General features: G+C 47.2%; 1 protein-coding gene and 1 long non-coding RNA gene across 3 annotated transcripts in view; one reads left to right on the forward strand and one right to left on the reverse strand.

Annotated features, from left to right (window-relative positions):
• The window catches only part of KCNJ6 (potassium inwardly rectifying channel subfamily J member 6), a 164155-nt gene extending 146374 nt beyond the window's left edge, over positions 1-17781 (reverse strand). Inside the window, exon 1 of one of the 2 annotated variants that reach the window (XM_068179530.1) lies at positions 17704-17781. The gene's annotated coding sequence lies outside the window, so the exon portion shown is untranslated. The remainder of the gene's footprint in view (positions 1-17703) is intronic. The other variant, XM_068179531.1, reaches the window with a different exon arrangement.
• LOC137468146 (uncharacterized) lies at positions 9746-11725 on the forward strand. The gene is made up of 3 exons (XR_010995777.1): positions 9746-9892; positions 10722-10803; positions 11391-11725. It is a non-coding gene; the product is annotated as an uncharacterized lncRNA (long non-coding RNA).
• Positions 17782-18798: the final 1017 nt, after the last annotated feature.

Genomic DNA, 18798 nt, shown 5'->3' on the forward strand with positions numbered 1-18798 from the left:
CACAGATTAATTTCTTGCTATTACTGTTGCCTCTTCCAGGCTGAACTTCTCTTTGTTTCTTGGCTTCCAGTGTTAACCCCTATTTCCTTCAGAAATTATCTCTAATGTTATGGCACAGTTTCTGTGTGCTTTGTTCCTGTGAGGTCAGCGTGAAATTCTCCACTCAGCTCAGTTAATCTCTTATCTTTTAATACTTGATATGGATTTCTCTGGGTGTGCCCTTTCTCTGGAGGACAGCTTTCCCTAACTGCTGTGGTTTTCTACAAAATTCCCCCAAATCCCTACAACTGACAGCTCCTGGCATCTGTGGGATTCTTCTAATTGCTCACAAGAAATTTGATTTTCTGATCCTTTTAGGCCAGTGATCTATTTTCAATCTCCAAGGTGTATTAGCACCTTGTTCCTCTCCTCTCTTGTCACTGCCTGGCACTTGTGTCGAGTCCTTCCCTGTGCTAAACATGTCTGGAAAAGCACTGGACAAATTTCTATGCACAGGAGTTGCACCAGGACCTTGTTATCCTGATAATCTCAGCTGTTGTCTGTGCTGATGCAAAAATACAGGAAATAAAGGGGGATAAATTTGAGGTGTTGGGGCATGGGTTGGACTTGATGATATTGAAGGCCTCTTCCAACTTTGTCATTCTGTGAGTTCTGGGAATTCTGGGAATAATCAGATTTGTTCTATGGATTGACTTCAACTTAGAACCTTTTCATGAATGATTCTAAGCATGGCTTTGATTCCAGGCCCTTTCCAAAGTCCCTGGTGTTTGCACACACCTGGAAACTCAGACTCATTTGGCTTGGGAAAGATGCTCAAGATCACCCAGCCCAACCATTCCCAACCAACCAGTGCCAAGGCCACCACGAACCCACGTCCCCGAGTGCCACATCAAAGTGTCTCAAAGATGAAGATGCCCAACTTCATCCCTCCTCTTTCTCTGTGCTGACACTGGTTCTGTGGCAAAAGCTTTGCAATCATCTGAAGATGATAAAGGGAGCCTGAGAGAAAGATGGAGAGTTACTTTTCATGATGGCCTGGAGTGACAGGACAACAGGGAATGGCTTCAAACCGAATGAGTAGGTTCAGATCGGATATTGGGAAGGAATTCTTCCCTGGGAGGGTGGGCAGGCCCTGGCACAGGGTGCCCAGAGCAGCTGGGGCTGCCCCTGGATCCCTGGCAGTGCCCAAGGCCAGGTTGGACACTGGGGCTTGGAGCAGCCTGCGACACTGGGAGGTGTCCCTGCCATGGCAGGTGTCCCTGCTCACTGGATGAGCTTTAAGGTTCCTTCCCACCCAAACCATTCTGGGATTCTGGGATTCTATCACTCCATGATCTACTGCTTGGTCTTTGAGGTGTCCTGTGTTAAAATGTTCATGCTCTTGGATATGTACATTGTGATGTTCTTAACTTAAATACAGCATGTTTATACTGGAGTGGCTGCCCGGGGAGGTGGTGCAGTCACCATCCCTGGGTGTGTTTAACAAAGCCTGGATGTGGCACTGGGTGCCAGGGTGGAGTTGAGGTGTTGGGGCTGGGTTGGACTCGGTGGTCTTGAAGGTCTCCCACCCTTGTGATTCTATGATTCTGTGATTTTGTGATTCTATGTTGTATTTAAAACTCCATCCTGTAACTTGTATTCTGTAGATTTTGAGAGCTGCTGAAGCAGTGCCTTACTGAACAGTTATCCCAAATGAATTCTGCTGCTTCGTTCTAAGGCAGACACTGAATCCTGGGGTGAATTAAAGGTGGGACATTTTCTTGTAGAGAATCACTTGGGCTCTGAAAGATGCACAGCAGTGTTACTGTGAGTGTTTTCCTGTGTCTGGAATATTTTGAGGACAAACTTTATCATTCCAGTAGGAGACAGAATATATATCCTATGGGGAAACAACAACCATTCCAGAACAGGTGAGGGTTTGTGCTAAAGAATGGAATTTACTCCCTTCTAATCTGAGAAAATTAAAATTTGACTAGTCCTTGAAACAGGATAATTCAGCCACTTGTCAACATACTTTTATAAGCCTGAGCTTTGTCATTAATATTTCTTGAGGAAAAGGGAAGAACACCTTCAGGAGGGATGTGGGAAATCCATCCTGGCTCTTGGTGGGAATAATTCCCCAGGAAACAGCACCACATTGAAGTTTGGGAATAAATTAAGTCTTTGCACTGTATTTATGCCCTGCTCTGTGTGCCCTGAATAGAGCTGAAGGCCTTATGTGCATGTTGAATAGTGGGATTTTAATAAATAATAAATATTGCTACTCAATTAATGTTTTTATTAATCCCTGTTCAGGCACCTTGGGATAAATCCACACCCTTACTGAAGGAAAGACAGAAATCCTTCCCTGGAATATGAGCAGGTTTACAAAGGTGCTGTATTCTCTTGGACTCTGCTGTTTGCACATCATTCTCTCCCCTCTCCATCCCAGCACTGCCATTCCAGTGGGAATTGGTCAGCTCTGGGTCTGTGCCTTTCTCCAAGGAGACACCTGGATGTGGCTGTGCTGTGCTGGGCTCTTGAGCTGGCTTTTCCTCCAGCTTTTGCACAGGGGTGGTTATGTAATGCTGCAGCAGTGTGGAGAGACAGGAACTGCTCGATGAGGAGAGTGACAGTGGCATGGAGCACTGAATTCCACCCGGAAGGTGAACAGCCTCAGCTTGTGGCAGCTAAAAGGACAAAGTTCTTTAAAGGGGATTATTCAGATTAGAGGGTAGCTGTGCCAGGCACAATGTCCATCTCTGTGTGTGTGTAATGAGCTGCTGCAGCCCAAGGATTTCATCCAGTGACCTGATAAAAACATGGAGAACTGGGCACTAAGCATGAGATTCTTGTTTGGTGCAAATAGGTGACTATTTACAGGAGTTGGTCATGGAATTCTTCTTGCATCTCTTTCCATCAGATCTTCTTTTTCTGGCCCTGTCCCTGCTGTGGAGCTGAGAGATGCTGTGTGCTGCATCTACTGGAGCCCTGCTAAGCTCCAAATGTTCCTCTTTCTGTGGGAGTTGCTAGAAGCAAGAGAAAAGCTCCTCTTTCAGATGCTACTTAAGAGTTCAAAATGCTGGAAATCAGCAGAGAACCATTATTTGATTTTGCACTGAATGTGAGTCCACTGAGGGCTCCGAGACTTTGATGGATCTGAGGGAGGATAAACAGAGCCCGGCAGTGTCACCCTCCACGTCCCTGTCCTGATGCCACAGGTTTCTTCCCTAAAATAAACTCTCTTTGTGGTTTTATTTTATAGTAAGGACTCTGTTCTTTCATCTTGGCCCCTTGCCTATAGAAGGGGCACAAGTTAATTAAGGTTAATTGCTTTTTTTTGTTTAGAAAATGACGTTTTCTGCCTGCCTGTGGTTTGTGTTCTGAAGGGTTTTCAGCACTTCTTAGCCCCTCAGCCTCATATTTTGAGGACAAAATATTTTGTCCTCATATTTTGAAGACAAAATTTATCATTCCAGTAGGAGACAGAATATATATCCTGTGGGGAAGCAACAACCATTCCAGAACAGGTGAGGGTTTGTGCTAAAGAATGGAATTTACTCCCTTCTAATCTGAGAAAATTAAAATTTGCCTAGTCCTCGAAACAAGGTAATTCAGCCTCTTGTCAACATACTTTTATAAGCCTGAGCTTTGTCATTAATATTTCTTGAGGAAAAGGGAAGAACACCTTCAGGACGGATGTGGGAAATCCATCCAGGTGTGGAGAGTAACTGTGGCACATTTTCAGAGGTACAGTGGGGATAAAAGGCTTTGTTCGGCAGCCTTGAAAAACTGAATGGAAAAAAAATATTTTCTTCTTTCTTTTTTTTTTTTCTTTTTTTTTTTTTTTTAATTTTGCTACAGATATAAGAAGCAGGAGAAGAAGCAGAGGGAAAAGAAGTTGAGGCAAACATCAGCCACTTGAGGGGGAATAAATAATGAATATTCAGTTTATTTCAGCACCTGAAACAGCTCTGATGGCTTTGGGTATAGTCTAGAGATGTCTGCAGTCATGAAGCTGAGAGAGAAACTGGAGAAAACAGTTTGTACCAAAGCAGAGTGGAGCAAGGATTTATTTGTTTCAGAATTCCTTGTAATCCTCTTGCTCTGCTTTTAATGGCAAAATGGCAGCTGTTTAATTCAAGTCACTGCTGTAGCAGTGTAAGTCAATCAGAAATTTGACTGTGTTAGAAAAAAAAAAACCTGATTATGTGATAGTTAATGCAGTTAATTCACATTTTCAATTATTATCCCACAAGGCTATGCCTATGAGGAAAATACCACTGTGCTGAAGTTCTTCCACAAAGATTGATAGAGATGACAAAATGTAATTAAGGGTTTCAATTTATTCCCACTGAAATGAGTTGGGAAACACTCAGGCACTTCAAAAGCAGCCGCCACCTTTTATGTTTGGCTGAGATCAAAAATATCCACTTGGAAATATCAGAAGCAAACAAGGAGGGCTCAGAAGTAACTAAAGCAAAATTCCTGGAGAATTGTGTGTTCTCTGTGGGCTCTGGCAGTGCAGAGCTGCTCACACAAGAAATATTTGCCAATTGAATGATTAAAATATTTTATTAACCTTTGTTTTTTTTGCAAATGACTTAAAACTTTCTCAAATGACTCCTATTCCAGTGCAGGTGCACATGGAGAGGATAGAATTAAAATATTTAGTGAGGGCAGGAATTTCATAAATATAACACTTCACAAAGGAAAATTCCAAACTCATTCCTGGACCGGGGTTTAGAAATGAAATATAAATCTTCCAGCAATGTGACACAAATCTGAAAAAGATTGCCAAGAAATCATCCAGTGATGGACTGTTCACACAGAAAATCAAGTTATACCCTGAGAATCAGCCAAGTTAGCACCAAGAGACTAAAGGATGTTCCAAGTGGATGGAATTGAAAATCAAAGTGGATTCCTTCCTAAGTGGAAGGAATACGAAATCTAAAAATTAGAATAACGAACATTTAAAATCAAACTACATGAAAAAAATCCCCCTATGGCTGTAACAGGGAAATGATTTACTGTCCTTTTAAGGAAAATAAGAGGGTGGATTTAGGGAACAACAGACTGATTAACTTTCCTTAACTCCTTGGGAAAACTAGTGAATATATTCTCAAAAAAAGCTATTTCCAGAAAGATGAAATACAAGAACATGGTCAGGAACAGCCAGCTTGGATTTAGAAGCGTAGAATGTAGAATAATGGAATGTTTTGGGATGGAAGGGACCTTACAGCTCATCCAGTTCCACCTCTGCCATGAGCAGGGACACCTTCCACTATCCCAGGTTGCTCCAAGAAAAAATATCCAACCTGGCCTTGGACACTTCCGGGGATGGGGATTCCACAACCTCTCCAGGCAACAAATTTATCCATGGCTGGTCAATCTGACAGATTTTTACCACAAAATGTGTGGATCTGTGGGTGAGGGGAGAGCAGCCAGTTTGTAGCAAGATTTTCAGCATTATCCCACAGTTTTGCTGGCCAAGAAAAGGCCAAATGGAGTGGATGGATGTAAGGAGGAGTATGAAATGGGCTTGGCCTTTGAAGGATCTGCAGATTAAAATCTCACAGCTTCTGATGCCCCTTTTGATTCCTCTTGGGGCACCAAAGGAATCTCAGCCTCCAGCTGACTCCAGACTGGGAGGAGCAGAGGATGCCCAGGGATGTCACTCAGCCAAAAAAGAAAAATTGGCTGTCAAGAACCTCATGAAGTTGAAACAGGAAAAACACCAAGTCCTGCACCTGGAAAAGAGCAGCCCATGCATCAGTCCAGGCTGGGAACCAACCCACCCTGGGATAAAATCTGGGAGCTGCACCAACATCCAGCTTCATGGGGATCAGCTATGCAACCTCCAGCAGTGAAGGCTGGGTGTCCACTGGGATGGTTGGGGAACAAATGGCTGAGGAATGGGATTATTCCCTCTTCTTGGCACCTGTGAAGCACTCCAGAACTCCTAATCTATTTTCCTATGATTCGGTGAAATTATATAATAATTCTTGTATTTGTTTTTTTTTTTTTTTTTTTAGTTTTTTTTTTTCCTGAGTTCATTTAAGATCCATGACAGGTGTTAAATTAGAGTAATAAATGCACATACACTGGACAAGAATCTTTCCACATGCACCAAAATCCTGGAAGTTGGGAAGGCATACGAGATTATGTCCTTGTACATAATTAAATCCTTGATTATTGGCTCAGGGGAAAGAGTTGCAGGCAATATAAAGGTAAAGCACTTGATTTTCCGATTAATTTTATGAATATTTCTATTTGGGGAGAGCAACTTTTAAAACTTCTTTTTTAACCTTCAGTTCTAACAGTTCTAAGTTTGACCTCTCTACTAATCATTAATTCATGTTTATCCAGCTGCATCAAACTACACTGATCCCCTCCTTTTTGTCTCCCACTTTGGTGTGTGAGATTGAGAAGAAGTGCTAATTCTATTTTATTGAGTATGGCTTTGATAATTACAGCTAGAACTGGAGAGTTAGGTTTGAAATTTAGGGGTTTTTTTGGTTTGTTTTGGTTTGGTTTTTTTTTTTTGTATGGGGTTTTGTTTTGGTTTATTTAAAGCTTGTGGTTTTTCCTGATGATTCACCTTCACTAATGATGGTCAATTCATCCGAGGTCAGCTCACAAAAATGCAGTTTTTAGACTGTGAGTACGATGAAATGTGGAGTGTGTGCTTTAGGTCCAGCCTCACTCAGCTTCTGATTTCACTGGAATGAGAAATTCACCCGAAGCCAGAAATTGTTGTGGAAATGTAAAGTTCTTCCTCTGTGTAATTTGCAAACAGTGAAGTTGGATTTTTCTCCCTCTTCTGCTCATAAGGAGAGTGCCTGAGGCGTTGTTTTCAAGAACAAAATGAAGATTCTTCTTGCCATTTCAGTTGCCACTGTTTGCTCCCACCTTTTCCAACCGCACAGCCCAGCTCCTGGGCTGGTTTTTGTCTTGAAAATTATGGGGTGTCCCTGCCTACACATTTAAGGGTTTGAACATCACTTGGCCTTTTAAAGGGCTTTTTCTGGACTGGTTATTGCCATAAATTGTCAAGAGCCTGTTAGTGCACTACTTATTTCTGGAAAACTTCATTAAGGGGAAGTAGGAATAAATCTGTCTTTATTCTGCATTTCTAAAAATAATATGTAAAACCTAACAGATGGCTTAATATTTTTATTTCACCATTTCAGCTGTGCTCACCTCGACCGCTCTTGACTGACGTTCCACGCAGGTGCCAACAGCCATTAATTTTAAAATAAGCTGCTTTGAAATCTGTTTTCGTATTTACTCCCAAATCCATGCTTTGGACCTATGGCAGGCTGATCTTAATTAAAGATCCTGCAGACACACTCAGGCTGCAGCTCCTGGTAAATGTTTGTGTTGGTGCGCATCCACCTCTGTTGAAAATGGGCTCCTAAATTCTGGGAGCTGCAAAACTCCCATGGGAGCATCGTGTGCTGGTGTTGTGGCCAAAGGTGAGAAACTGCATCTAAAATCATCCCAGTGGGAAAGGATTTGGAGTATTTGTAGAGGTTTCTGGAATGTGTTGTTGGATCACCTTCCCTGGCTCTTCTGGCTCTGCTTTTACACCGACCAAGCACAAACAGGAGCAAAGTTGAGGCTGGATTGCACAAATATTTCCGATGGCAGGCTGGAGGAATGAAGTCATCCTGGGATGTGCTAAGGAAGCTGCATGTCAGACCTCTATCTCCTACATACCAGCCTGTTTAAAATAAATTTACATTTAAGGTCTGATATGAAACCCCTTGAAGTGAACAGAGAAACTTTAATGCTCTTTGACTAAAATGCACTTAGCAGATCTCATATTTTTTGTGATTCTATTTCTGTAGCAGCTTGGTGGGTTTTACTATTCCTGAGCATTTCCTGCAAGGCTTTCTCCACTTTCTTTTGTTATTATTATTTCTGCTCATGTTAATATCATAAATCTTTCCTCTGCTGTAATTCTAAGGCCCTACCTGATTTTCCTGCTTAATTCTCTTCTAATATTTGAGTTGTGCCCAAACCCACCAGTCTGGCTTCTGAAAGCAGCTGGAATTAAAAACAAAATAATGAACCAACCATAAGTTCTGCTCTTTGCAAACAATATTATTATTATTTTTTTATTATTATCTTTGATTTTATATGGTGTTTCTGTTGAAGTTCTGGAGGTAAATTGGCTTAATATCTGCTGTCCCTGTGTCTTACTCCATGGAAGAGCAAATCTCTTTCCTGCAGCAAATGCTGCTGGAATGCAGCGTGTCAATACCAGGAATTTGCTGCTTATACACAGAGGGTCCTCTTTCTTTTCTGGAGTGTTTATTAAAACTAATTATTCAAGGACAAATATTTTCTGTATATCCAGAAGGCAAATGCTTTGGTGGTACTGGGTCAGTGAATTCGCTGCTGTAGCTTAGACCACAAACTGGCCACTTGCAAGGGTTGGAAAATAGTGATCAGCAACATCCAGATGTTGCAGGTCACCTAAATTCCAAGGAGCCATCCCAGAGCTGTGGAATGGACTGTTCCAAATATGGGAATCTTTATGATCCAATTCTAGTCCAATTCTAGGCTGGTTTTTTTTTTTTTTTTTTTTAATGTCATTTTCCCTTTTCTCTCAAGCTCTTCTCCTTTCCCCCCCTTCCAAATTTTAACCGTCTTATATTTTGATATAGCTTTCCTTCCTCTGGCTAGAAATGAAGAACTCAGCCAGACCCAGAATTTGGAACTGCAGCAGAAGTTTAGGGTCACCTTTAAATCTTTAAGTCCTGTTTTAGGGAAAAGTTTAGTGGTGGTGAATGTGTGGAGAACATCTAGAGTAAGTCAATCCTTACCAACAAAAACAAACAAACAAACAAAAAATTACACGGTAAATGTCCAACACATAATTACAGCCACCATCACTAGAATATTCCAGATATTGTTGGAATTTTTCTTGGTCACTACAACGTTCTGCTTGTTTCTCTTGCAGCTTTTAGTGGTAACTTTGGTGTATTTGGGGGAAGTGGATTAACACTGCTTTGTAATCATGGAAGGCTTGGGATGCACTTTATGCTTTAATGTAATTATGCCTCATAGATAGAATCTAGCAGCTTCCCAAGGATTGCTCACATCCCTGTGGGATAGTCGGCTGAGATAAACATGTATCTAGTTTATTGAACATGATTAACCACCTGAAGGGTTGGAATTCCTGTGCAGTGAGTCACACCAGCCCTGCATTTGGAGATGACTGGAGAGACAGTGGGATTGGTGGGACATTCCCAGTTTGCTGGACACTGGTGGCACTGATGGGCTAGGATCCAGCTGCCTCCTTCCCCCTGCTCCCCTCTACAAGTGCTGCTGGCTGAAGGTTTGACAATCCCCAGCTCCCATTCAATGAAGAACTAAATGATATATTTTATTTATTTCTCATCTAACAGCTCTGCTCTCCTGCACTTGTACCAGACAAAGCCAGCAGCACACTGAGAACACACCCAAACTGGCATAGCTTCCTTTCCTTTCCTTTCCTTTCCTTTCCTTTCCTTTCCTTTCCTTTCCTTTCCTTTCCTTTCCTTTCCTTTCCTTTCCTTTCCCCTTTCCTTTCCCCTTTCCTTTCCCCTTTCCTTTCCCCTTTCCTTTCCCCTTTCCTTTCCCCTTTCCTTTCCCCTTTCCTTTCCCCTTTCCTTTCCCCTTTCCTTTCCCCTTCCCTCTCTGCACTGACACTGATCCACAGCCAGCTGCAGTTGATGGCAATCCTGAGATCATTAAACAGCCTCTGGTTTTAATTAGTTAAAAACGGCTCCTTCCATTTCCTTGCCCACCTGTGTCCTCCCTGCCCCTGCTGTTGGTTCCAGCTCTGAGAGTCCAAGGCCACCTCTAAGACCGGGGGGCACTGAGCCACTTCAGGCTGCAGCTGGAGAGTGTCAGGAGCAATGTGAGATAAAAATAAGCCTAACTTCTACATAAACTTGGTGTTTTGATAAGCCAGACAGGAGGAGAGTGATGCAGGACAGCAGAAGGAAGTTTAGTGGGCACAATTCTGTGAGGGAGCTCTGAAGACAGGGATTCATCTCCCACACCTTCTGCACCTGTAGACGGCCACGTTGATTTAAGTACTAGAGAGGCATCCCATGAAACTTGAGGCACCAAACTCTGGCATCTCTAGAAGCCTCCTGAGGTCTTTTGATGGAATAAAATTACTTTTTGGAGTTTCCCTTTGGAGTTGCCCAGCTCTTTTCATTGATGCTCTAAGGACAGACCTCATTGCTCTGCACAGCTCCCTGACAGGAGGGGGAAGTTCTCCCAGGGAACAGGGACAGAAAAAGGCTAAATGGCTTCAAGCTGTGCCAAGGAAGGCTCAGAGTGGACACCAGGAGGAATTTCCCCATGGAAAGGGTGCTCAGGCCCTTGGCAGGGGCTGCCCAGGGGGGTTTGGAGTGCCCACCCCTGGAGGTGTCCAAGGAAGGCCTGGATATGACACTCAGAGCTCTGGGCAGAGTGACAAGGTGCAGACCAGTCACAGCTTGGACATGATGATTTTTGAGGTCTTTTCCAACCTTAATGATTCCATGATTCCACTCTAAGATTCTCTAAGAAGCCCAGGGAGGCTGCACTCCCAAAGCAGGCAGTGCCTTTTGAAGATCTTCCTGTGGAAACCTGGCCCCACGGAAATCGATGGGGAATTACCTCTGCGCGTCCAGACAGCTATTGAGCTGTAAGGAGCTTCTTAATTACAATCACTTAACATAAATGCTTCTTTTCAGGAATGGGGAATTGATCTGGCAGGCTGATAGAAACTGCAGACTCTGTGTGTCTGCAGGAGATGGTGGGAGAAAAAGCAGGAAGGTAGGAAATACCCTTTTCTCATTCTTCAGATAACTACTCTGAGAAATAATTTGACAATTGCTCATTGTTCTAATGAACCCTGCTCTTGATTATGATAAATACAAAATTGCAGGATAATTTCTCCTTTGCTTTCATTGACAAAGTTGTCTGTATTGACAAGACACAATGAAATTATTTTTTAAAATGGGAAGCAAAAAGCAGAGGATTTCCTGCAATGCTGCAAAGTGCTCTGAGCTGGAGAGGCTGAAGCAGGGATGGTTGTGATAAAGCACTGCAGAACACAGTTGATTAGAGCACTGAATTAACGATGCTCTCGTGCAGGCTCTCATCATGCCACTCGTTCCCTCAGCCTCCTGTTTCACCCTTTCAATCTGCACATCATTGTTTTCTTGTCCAGAAGTGTTTTGGAGGTTTTTTTGGTTTTTTTTTGTTTTTTTTTGTTTTTTTTTTTTTTTTTTTTTTTTTTGTTTTTTTTTTTTTCTCCAAAATCAGCACAAATGCCAGCACTTTGCTGTCATCAGGAAACAAGCCCCAGTGTTCTGCTCCAGAGAGTCTCAAAAAAATCCTATGCACGTTGTCTTCCTCAGGTCAGCCTCCAATAGTCTCTACAGAGGAGAGGAATGTGGGATAATCCAGACCAGCTGTACAAACCTCTGATCCCCAGCGTTTATTTGTCTCAGAAATGCCACCACTGCTGTGGCAGTAGCAATCAGACCTGGGACTGCTCTTCCTGAAGGCACAGCTGAATTTAAAGACCCTGCACAGGTCAAAGGGTATGAAATGAAATGAAGTCAAAACTGAGGCAGTTTCTGCAGGCCTGTGATGGGTTGTGGAACTGTATCCAAGGGTGTGTTGAAGAACCTCTCCCCACCCAAACTGTCTCTAACCTCCTTTAGCCATGGGGCACATGAGGATCAGGCCTCAAAGCCAAATGGCAAAGTTTAAATTTACATTTGTACCCCAAACTCATAAAATCCTAGTGACACCTCAGGTTTGAGCTTTTCTATGTTTTTCAGATTCTGTGCTGCTTTAGAGTGTGGGTCTGGGCTTCACATTAGGGCATGGTGAGCTCTCTGCACAGAGCAGGGAGACAAAACAATCCCTGCTCCAGCTGGGCACCAAGGACAAATGATCCAAATCTCAGCCCAAGAGCACAAACAACGTGGGCTGGAGAGAGGAAAACAAGCAGGATGGGACTGCATGGGCTAAAGCTGGAATGGGACAATGAACTCCAGTGTGCCAGTGGAGCAGAGCTGATCCCAGTGAGAGCCCCCGGGAGCGCTCGTGCATTTTGGGACCATTTGGGTTCATCTTGGGTGCAGCCCTGGCTGGGCTCTGGTGCTGCCCAAGGTGGATCCATGGAGGAGATCCTTTTCATAAATCCCTGCTTTGTTCTTTAGCTCTGTCCAGCCTCTGCTCTAGCTCAGCCTTCCCAAGGCATCAGAAGAATGGTTTGGGTTGGATGGGACCTTAAAATCATCCAGTGCCATGGCAGGGACACCTTCTACTGTCCCAGGCTGCTCCTAGCTCCAATGTCCAGCCTGGCCTTGGACACTTCCAAGTTCCAGGGGCAGCCACAGCTTCTCTGGGCACCCTGTTCCTCAGTTTTAGGATGAGTCAGAGGCTTCCTGTGGCTGAGAGGTTTTTCTGAGGGTGTGGATGTCCACAGAGATGTCAGAGCCTGAAGCTGAGCTCCCTCAGTATGGACATGGCCAGAAAGGGTGGGGAGGTCACTGGCAGTCAGGATTAATAAGAGGCTCCCTGGTTTAAGTATTTGAGCCTTCACTGTCTGCACTGACACACAGAGTTATTAATGCAGATGCTTTAAAAAAAAAAACCCTTAAATCTCTGTGGAATCATAATTTACTCCTGTGGATTGCAAGCTGCGTGTGCAAATGTTAAGGCTTTTCTGACTGCAAGGCAGGCTCTGCCCTTGGATGGACTCTGTTATTTTCCCTCCAGAGTGAGACAAGAAAGTAAATACTTCTTGGAAGTAAATAATTTCCAGCTGAAGATTGCTGGATATTGTGGATATAGACTTTCAGCTGCCATTAATGTCTAACCTGAGGTTGTAACTGGAAAATAGCAGCAGAATGGGCTTTTGCCTTGTGGCTATTTTTTAATTCAAAGCTCTCTGGAGTAATACTGAAGAAAAAAACTTCTCTGACCAGCCCTTGGCAGTTATGTTAAAGCTTCTTGTGCAACCTCTGGCATAAATTTGGGTTTCTGCAGTCAGGGCTGTGGAGAGCCCTTGCACTCATGCAGATTTTCAATGTTTGTTCAAGGCCAGGCTGGATGGGGCTCCAGGGGAAGGTCCAGGGGGCTGGAACAAGATGATTTTTAAGGTCCTTTCCAATCCAAACCATTCTTTGACTCCATGTTTCTTCAATTTTGCTGGGCATTGTGAGACTTTGAGGGTAGAAATTGCCTATTTTTGAAGAACTTGAAAATCTCCCCGCTTTGTGTTTTTGTCCTGTGGCTGAGGACAGGATGTTCTGCTGGCCATATGTAGGAGCTCGTGAATAGACTGCAAAAAATCCACTTTAATGAGCTTTCCAAATGGAAGCAAGGTGTGTTTCCTCAGCTGCCAAATTCCCCTGGCCCTGGGTGATACTCTGCGAGGCAGATCATGGGTGAGGAGTTAAATGAGGAGGAGGAGATGAGTTCAAGGAGGGGTTAAAGGTGCTCTGAGCCTCCCTATGGACAGGATTCATACCTGACATGCTAAGGACAGAAAAATTCCAGTCTCTTCACAAGAATTTTGATCACAGAGGTTTTTCTCCTCCAGAACCTGCATAGACAGGACTGATCCCATGGATGTCCTGCAGAGTGTGGGGTTGGGATGGGCTGGTTTGGGATGTCCTTTTGGCAGAGACTCCACAACACAGTCATCAGGCTCTGTCAGGAGTCCTTGGGCATCATTAAAAGTTGTAGTGCTGTGTGGAAAAACTGGATTCAATAACCTCCAGTTGTTCAATACTTCTATTCCAGATATTAATAAAACATAAAAATTGTATTTTTAACATCAGCAGCAATCTAGCAAAGCATCTGGAGAAAACCTCCAAAAGCCAAGCAACTAAAAGCCAAAAACATCTTCCAGAAAGTCAAGAGGGAATGAGATTAAAACTTTCCCCTTGGTTTTGGTGTTTGGTAAATCAGGGGTTTGTTCAGAAACATCACATTCTGCACAATCAATATATAAATATTAATAGTTAATATATTGGGAACATTGTTTTCTAATATCAAATTGCCTCCACCAGTAAAAATTGTACATTCACATAAATATAAAACAGGAACCTAAACCTTATACCTTTTTAAAAACTGCCAGGGCTACATTGTCCCATATAAAAAGTAACATCCTGGAGCAAGAAGGTGATGGAAGCACTGAACAGAGGTGCAAAGCTTTAAACAGCAATGAAAATCAAAGAAATTATACAATAGAAATGGGATCTTTGCATTGCATCAAGCACCGCTGCTTAAGATATAAATTAATTTATTTGGGAGAGCATTAATATGAATTATTTTACTTCTTGCTTTTATAGAAGAATATAGACAAATCCTGAATAAAACTGTTTTTATATGTAAAAATACCATGAGAAGATCGTGACAAACACAGTAATCCTACACCAACAGTGTCCAGAGTTCCTGAGAGGTAAAAGAAAGAACATAAAGCTTATACCTAAACCTATTGTGAAATATTTGAATATATCCCTTGCAATGGGGATTTTATGAAAATGTAAATGAAATTCTGTTTCTCTTACATAGTTTGAAGGAGAGATCTTATTTTCCTTCCAACGTACCACATTTCAACAAAATGACTACAAAACAAGGCTCCAAACACATGCTTGTGAAAAACAAGTCTTTTCTGCAGTGAAATTATGAATCTTGGGAAGCTCAAACGGAATGTGGTGCAAATGCACTGGCAGAAATCCCACAAAGAATTGAGCCTTTTACTAATTGAGGCTGTGGTTGTGGGGCTTTGGGTTGGTGTTGCTATAATTAATTCTTTCCTTATTTGCTTATGAGGCAAAATCATTTGGTAATGATCTGCCAGCATTGTTGTGACGCTGCAGGAGCCCTGCCTTATGTAAGGAAATCAATAACTTCAAGTATTGCAAATGCTTTGGTAACTGCCCTCAAGAAGAGTTGGCTTCTGTTACTTCTCATTTTCCCACAGGAAAGTAATGAGTTCCCCAGCTTGTACTTACAGTTCAGGCCTTTATTCCCATATTCCCTGGGAGACAGGCTTGGAAATGGGAGGCACAGCATTCAAACATCCAGGTCTCCATTTCCATAAAGGCTTAACTCATTAGTTCACTCCAGAAGTGGAGTTAGGGCAAAATGTGGATTTACGAGAAAAAGGATTTGTTATTCTCAGCAAGGAGTCTCTGCAGGGACTCACAGGATGATTTGGGTTAAAAGGGACCTTAAGGATCATCAGGGACACCTTTCACTAGAGCCCCACCCAGGAATGCCCACCCTGGGCATTGCAGGAATAAATAAAAACCCCAGTTAACTCTCATACTTGACTAGGACTCACCTATGTGTTTGTCTCTTCCGGAATTCATTGAAACAGAGAATTTATAAGCAAGAAGGAAGGCAGGCAGAGCAGGAAACCAGTCCTGGTGTGATTTGATAGATTGCTGATAGCTAAAGCACAACCCAGAGAGGCCAGGGATCTGGATTCCAAACCAATAGCTCTCCAAGTACCTATAGTTTACTGCCTATCAGCACCGAGGCAAGATCAAATAAATTTCGTTTGCTTAATGAAAAACGAACATCCTGACACAGTGAACAGCCCAAAAGTGACTAATCCATCTCTATCTCCCCTAGTGAATAGTATTAATTATGTTGTTTGCTTTCCTAGACTAATTTGTTCCTAGTCTGAGGTAATAACTGCATATGTAAGTGCTAGAATGAGATCGGTATAGGTGAGCTGAGCCAATGATTTACAACCCATCCGAGCAAGAAATGTATCCTGGCTGTTGGTGCATTATCACTAACCCAACACTTCTTTCCCCCTCGCTTTTTCAGTTTATTTAAACTGGTCACCAGCTGTCCGAGGAGCAGAGGGCTCTGTCAGGAGGGGTTTTTGCAATGAGCTGACCACGACTGGCCAGCGTAAACTCCACCTGTGCAATCGTGCCCCTCAGCAGTGGGACGGCTCCCTGAGCTAGGAGTGCAATTCCTTCCAAATGCTATTTCTCCACGAGTTTCCTGCAGGCAAAGCAGCCCCGGGCAGGCATTTCTCACGATTTCTGCAGGGCTCCCTTCACGGGTGTTGTGTGTGTGAACGGTCCTGCTGGGGGATGCAGTTACCTGTAACACCTTACAGAGAACCGCTGCAAAACAGCCCTAAAAAACAACCTCGAGCTGGAGCTGGTGGAAAAGATGTCGTTTTTTAATGTCTTTGCTCCCAGCTCCTGCATTCCTTCGGCTCAGGAAAGTTTAGTGGCCCTGCGTGAGTCTTCCTCAGGCTCCTGGCGCCCAGCAGGGAGCGGCTCGGGGGGGATTCTAACAGCGGGGACACCGGTGGGAGCTTCTCCCGGTCTTCCCAGCGCAGAATTCCCGTTTCAAAGCCCCCGAGCCGCGCTGTCCCCGCGCATCCCGCGCTCCGCCGGCCGCTCCGCCGCCGCTGTCCGCGGTGCTGGAGCGGGGCCGGACCGGTCCGGCAGCCAAAGGCAGAGCCCCGGGGCTGTCGCAGAGGTCGAGGAGCAGGGGGTGGGGAAAGGGAGGCATCCTAAGCATCCTAAGCAGCCGTGAGGAGCAAGCCCCGAGGCAGCTTCCCGGAGAAGATGCTCCGGCCACGGCGATCCGGGAATCCCCGGCTCCCCGAAACCGCGGTCCCTTCCCCACCGCGGTCCGCCGGCCCTTCGCCGCCCGCTTTTACCACGAGAGGAAAGTTTTGTCCGTGGTATCTTTCTCCCCACCTTTGGCACCGGACCTGGCCTGGAAGGGACGGCGAGGGCCGGGGGGAGTGGAAGAAGGGGGGGAGTTATCCCTTACTTATTTATTTATTTAGCTCTTTTCTCCCTCAGGTCGCCATGGTGATACCGAGCTCGCTCTCCCTCCGAACAAGAGGAGACGGGCACCCCCCCGTGAACACCCCCGTCCCCTCCGCCACCCGTGTCCCCCGGGGGAGGCTGTCCCCTCCCTGACGGCCCAGCCCCCTCATCCCGGCTCGGGCTCCTCTCCGCCGGGCCCCGGCTGCCTGCAGCGCTGCCCCGGCTCCCCTCAGCCTCGCCCCGGCTGCCCGCAGCCAGCCCAGCTCCGCGCAGCGCATCCTCCCCGCGCTGCCCTCCCGGCGGAGAAGTGAGACGGGCGCAGCCAAAACAGCATCGTCCCCCCGCTCCTCGCCTCCTCCCCGCTCTGAAGTTCTTCCCGGCTCGGGCACCGCCGCTGGAGCGCCGCTGGGGAGGGGGCGGCCGGACGGGACGCGGTGCCCGGTGGCCCCGGCCCGCGGTGCCCGGTGCCGAGCCCCGGAGCGGGGGGGAAGCCGGCGCAGCTCCGGCCCCGTCGCGGCTGCGGCGGCGCTTTTGCCCGAGGGCGTGGGGATGGGGATCCCACGCGGGAGGCTCCCGCGACGGCAGCTGGAAGCGGGGACCTCGGGGCCGCCCCGCCGTGCCCCCCGCGGCCGCGCTTTCGCCGCTGCCGCTTCGCCCGTCGCCCAGCGGGAAGCGGCCGCGGCTGCTCGCCCTCGGGTTACATAAGTAACGCGCCCCGCATCCCTCGGCGCGGCCGCCGTGGCTGCTCGGGGGGCTCGAGGAAAGGCGTTTTTGGGGGCAGGGGGGGAGATGGAGAAACGCGGCGGCAACGAGCCGTGAGGGCACAGGCAGCAAACCCGCGAGCCCCGATCCATCGCCTGCGCAGCGTCCCCTCGGGTAGGGCAGCCCCGCTTACCTGGCCGCTGCTGTCACTCCATGCCGGCTCCCCGCGGGACGGGACGGGGCAGGGCTGCTCTGCCCGGCGCTGCGCCGGCTGCGGGGCTCCGGCTCCGGCTCCGGCTCCGTGCGCGCGTCTGAGCGCCGCTCGCTGTCACACGGCCCCGAGGATGCTGTCGGGCGTCTCCATTCCCCACGCCCGCTCGCCCACCTCCCGCCAGCCGCGCACCCCCGGGGGGGCAGCGGCACCCGCCGGCCGCGGGGCTCCGCCGGAGCGGGGGGCGAGCGGGCGGCCGTGCGCGGTGCGGGCGGGCCGTGCGCGGCCGTGCGCGGCTCCGGGCGAGGCGGGCGGGGGAGGCGCGGCCCCGCGGAGCGGCCGCGGGCGGGCGCGGGGGCTGCTCCGGGGGCTGCGCTGGCCCGGCGGGCGCGGAGCGGAGCGCGGAGCGCAGCGCGGGCGGCGGCAGCGCCCTCTGCGGGCGGCGCGGGGCGGCGGGGGCGGCGCGCTCCTTCCGCGGGGGCGGCCCCGCTCCGCCTGCGCCGCCCCCGCTGGAAGGGAGCGCGGCGCTCCGCGGGTTTGGACGGGGGCGCGGAGCGCGGCGGAGCGCGGGGACCCCGCGCTGTCCCTCCCGCCGGGATGCGGCTGGCTGCCTCGGGAGCGTCCCGCCTACCCCGGCGGCGCCCTCCCCGCGCAGGAATCGCGGAATCGTGGGATGGGATGGGATGGGTTGGAAGGGACCTTAAATATCAGTCAGTGCCATCCCCCCGCCCGTGGGCAGGGACACATTGCACTAGCCCCGTTTGCTCAGAGCCCCCTCCAGCCTGGCTTTGGACACTTCCAGGGATCCAGGGGCAGCCACAGCCGCTCTGGGCACCCTGTGCCAGGGCCTCACTGCCCTCACAGCAAGGAGAACCACAGGTGCATCCAGGGAACACCGGGGTTTGTGTCCCGCAGCTCTCTGGTGCATAACTAGGGCTGATCTCACATCATGAACAAATCTCCATCTCCTTTGGGGCACTTCCCAGCTCCTTTACCCCCCCTCCTCACTGATGGAGCCTTTGGCATTGCTTTCCCACTCCCAGGCTCGGCTGAAATTGGTCAACAGATCCCACATTC

Source organism: Anomalospiza imberbis, chromosome 2, assembly GCF_031753505.1.
Source record: "Anomalospiza imberbis isolate Cuckoo-Finch-1a 21T00152 chromosome 2, ASM3175350v1, whole genome shotgun sequence".
NCBI classification, from domain to species: domain Eukaryota; kingdom Metazoa; phylum Chordata; class Aves; order Passeriformes; family Viduidae; genus Anomalospiza; species Anomalospiza imberbis.